This window comes from Oculina patagonica, chromosome 6 (genome assembly GCF_052425735.1).
Source record: "Oculina patagonica isolate OP01 chromosome 6, crgOcupat, whole genome shotgun sequence".
Taxonomy (NCBI): domain Eukaryota; kingdom Metazoa; phylum Cnidaria; class Anthozoa; order Scleractinia; family Oculinidae; genus Oculina; species Oculina patagonica.
The window spans coordinates 22,939,824-22,944,108 of NC_135763.1; positions in this window are offsets into that span (position 1 = coordinate 22,939,824).

Genomic DNA, 4,285 nt, shown 5'->3' on the forward strand with positions numbered 1-4,285 from the left:
TAGCTTCAATGTTGAAGTAAATTATGCACGAGCTCTAAATCATCTCGAGTGGCTCAGTTCTAGATCTAGAGCTTATATCAATAATTAAACATGCTTCCTTGTAGAACACGATCTTATTTCACAAGCGGAATAATCTAGATAATTCCTCGCGAAGCGAGGCCGAAGGCCGAACGTGGGGTGTATAATTTTTTTTCAGGCGGGATGAAATCTCGTGTGGAGTTTACGGTCATATACAGCTAATTCGAGAAAGGTTGTCGGAAAAAAGCACAAAAGTGCACGCTACAAGACCGAAAGGTAGTATGGGTAGAAGTAGAAAGCTACTGCGTGTGCTGAAAAATAATAAGATGGCGTCATAACAAACGTGAATTTGCACGTTTTTTTCCTCCTCAGACATGTTGAAACAAGGCACTTTTAGTCACGCTGAATTTTAGCTCAATAATATTTCAAAACTCAAAGACATGCGACAGTAAAAGTAAAGCTTTAAAAAAAACCTTCCGAGAGAAAAAGCAAAATCTTCACGTGCAAAAATACAAACTTGTACATTTCCTCTGGGCCAATATGCAAAATTCCACTGAATTCCCAGACCAACTTTCGGTCTTGTCGCGTGCACTTTTTTTTTTCCGACAACCTTTCTTGAATTAGCTACTGTATATTTGTGCGCTTGGTGTGTGGCGGAAATGACGTCACACGGCCGCGCGCTGGTGGCCTAATGGTGTGAGGCGTCGAACTTGAAATCAGATCTTCGGGACTGAGGGCGGGGGTTGGAATCCAGCTAGGGTTTTTTTATTATTGTTATTATTTTTTTGTGGGTTCCAATCCTGAGCCTTTCATTTTTATTGTTTTTCTTTTCGGATGAAAATAACACTGATTTCCACATAATATTCCCTCAATGTCTATTCAGGCTATAAACCTTTCATCGCCATCAGGGGCGCGCGGGCAGAGGGTTCGAATCCTCCTGCCGTTCGTTCTTCTTTTTTTTAATGCCCTCAAATAAATGTCCAAAATGCGACTATCCAATAATTTGTCGATGATTTGGAAAATAGCCTGCGCTTCCCAACGCTTTATATCTCTATACGAACCAGAAAGAGCCGCCATCTTCAAAGCGGAGTAGACCCTAGGAACAAGGGTGTCGCGGCCATGCCCGTTACTAGGCAACAAAAACAAATCACCGGTTAAAACCGGTTATCACCGGTTACGTGGCCTGAGGCTATAATTTATGCCCCCGGCCACTAGCGGGCGCACTCTTTATTGTGCTTTCTGTGGAGGAGCCCGTGACAAAACAAGCTGCGAGAAAATATGTTGCATCTGGCCGCAATTCCTTCAGATTCCACTGGAAATTCAACAGAACAGGACGTACAAGAACAGGTCGGTCGCCAGGGGACAACAAATGAAATAACACTATATTTGAATTACAATGTCTAACGTTTCAATAGCCCAATTTCGATATATTAAAATTCAGCCTAAAACAATAGACCTCAGGACGAGGCTCCGGGACCCAACTATAGAGTTTGTGAGGTTTATACCCCGGAGCCTCGTAGTGATGTCTATTGTTTTCGGTTGAATTTTAAAATATCGAAATTGGGCTATTGTTTTATTCACTTTAAGTTTCGTTTAACTGGACAAATGAATAATACCAAATAATAAACAAAACCAAAGTAGAAAGTGCAAAGAACTATTATCTATATTTTGTCGGCTATTTAAACTCATTTGAATATTTATTTTTGGTCGGGAATACGGCAGTTATCATTTCGATGCACGTTTGTCAGGAACAATGGGATTCTATAGAGATACCTTACTCTTCTATTGATTTTATATTCATGACATCCGTACAGCGTCTTTCAAGTTCACCAGGAAGGAAGCAAAATCTAGTCTACATGTATTTGGTCCCACCTTTGTCAAGAACTCTGTTCTGTTCTTAAAGGTGCAGTTAATACCCGCAAGTAAGAACGTAATTTTTAACAACCTGTTAGTCTGAGGACGTTCACAATGCAGCTGGCTAATGAATCGACATCCCGTTCGCTTTGCAGGAAGTCATTCCAGCTCATCCTGTTTACTTTTTGTTCATTCAACGTCATCCATACTATTTTTTTGGCACAACTCTTTTTATGTAAGGCAATATCCTGTTTTACTGTGAGCAGTCGCATGAAGGGGTTTATTAATTATTCACTATACTCACCACAAGTATGATCCACTTTAACATGTTTATACTGTTCCACCTGCAAGTAAAAAGCGATATCAATTTACCCTTTGTCTTGTTTTAAAGTCTTCGCGTGATTAAAATGTTTGCAACAAATTGTAAAAAAGCCTCTTCCATACTCATAAAATGGATTTTGCAAATTCTTTTCCTTGATTATTTTTATGTTTCGATTGCCGCATAGCAAAAGTTCAGTTTCAGTATAAATACAGTGTCCAAAATCTCACCTATACTTGGCCATAGATAAATTTCACGGTAAAAATATGATAGAATTATAGAAAACAAGCTTTTTGTCAAAAATTAAGAACTGCCAAGTTATTTGAATAGGAAGTCAAAATGGGACTGATTTTGGTCTTTGCATGCGTAAAAGGCCTTTGGCTTTTTTCTTAACGTAAGCCTAGTTTATACCCCCAACTAGTACAACCGATATCGTCCTTATTATGATAAAACCATCATGTTCTGCAAATATCCTTCAAAGAAGATTACCTTAACATTGTCTTTTCTAGCGTTACGGTCTGATAGCACACGTTGTTCAAACTGTGTGAGCCTGTCATACAGAAAAAGTAGTTTGCAAATGTTACGGTCGAAGAGTGAGAAGGCGCTTGTGATTTTTGCCAGTTAACTGGGTTGTACTGTGTTCGTGACGGTTCTTGGTATAGCATGTTAAAATGTTTGTTTAGAGTAGGATTCAGATGACGCCAGTCATATCGTATCGAAGGACCGTAAATGAACAAGTAAACTATCTTGCAATGAAATTTCTGAACTGGGCAAACCGCAGCACAATTCTTGAAGTTGAATTTTAAAGTTTGAGGGAACAGAAAGCAATCGTCCCATCTAAGCATTTATGAACATGCAGCCAGCATGGCCGCTTCTTTGCAAATCGTTGTCGGGTATTATTTTACAACGGATTTAAAATACTATGAATGACATTTCCTCTTCTCTGAGGACTCTGAACACCTTTAGCGTAAAATTGATAATACAATTTATCCTTAACAGAGCGCTTTTTCATAATGTTTAAAACTTTTTTCACGCCACTGCCTTAGAAGGAAATGAAAAAGTTTAATTTACAGTTACTGAGTATAACTTTATCGAGTAAATGTTTATTTGCTTACCTTAACACATTCAGTAAAATTGTTCTTCTTAATAATATTCTCAGATTCTAAAGGAAAAAAATGAACGAAGAATTCCAGGCACGAACAGCAATTGTTTCGGCATAGTTAGCTCATTGATCCGTTATTGAGGATGGTAAACGCTACCCCGGGACGCTACCCCTGGAACAAGTAGACTGTCGTGGTAGCTTCAATGTTGAAGTAAATTATGCACGAGCTCTAAATCATCTCGAGTGGCTCAGTTCTAGATCTAGAGCTTATATCAATAATTAAACATGCTTCCTTGTAGAACACGATCTTATTTCACAAGCGGAATAATCTAGATAATTCCTCGCGAAGCGAGGCCGAAGGCCGAACGTGGGGTGTATAATTTTTTTTCAGGCGGGATGAAATCTCGTGTGGAGTTTACGGTCATATACAGCTAATTCGAGAAAGGTTGTCGGAAAAAAGCACAAAAGTGCACGCTACAAGACCGAAAGGTAGTATGGGTAGAAGTAGAAAGCTACTGCGTGTGCTGAAAAATAATAAGATGGCGTCATAACAAACGTGAATTTGCACGTTTTTTTCCTCCTCAGACATGTTGAAACAAGGCACTTTTAGTCACGCTGAATTTTAGCTCAATGATATTTCAAAACTCAAAGACATGCGACAGTAAAAGTAAAGCTTTAAAAAAAACCTTCCGAGAGAAAAAGCAAAATCTTCACGTGCAAAAATACAAACTTGTACATTTCCTTTCTTGAATTAGCTACTGTATATTTGTGCGCTTGGTGTGTGGCGGAAATGACGTCACACGGCCGCGCGCTGGTGGCCTAATGGTGTGAGGCGTCGAACTTGAAATCAGATCTTCGGGACTGAGGGCGGGGGTTGGAATCTAGCTAGGGTTTTTTTATTATTGTTATTATTTTTTTGTGGGTTCCAATCCTGAGCCTTTCATTTTTATTGTTTTTCTTTTCGGATGAAAATAACACTGATTTCCACATAA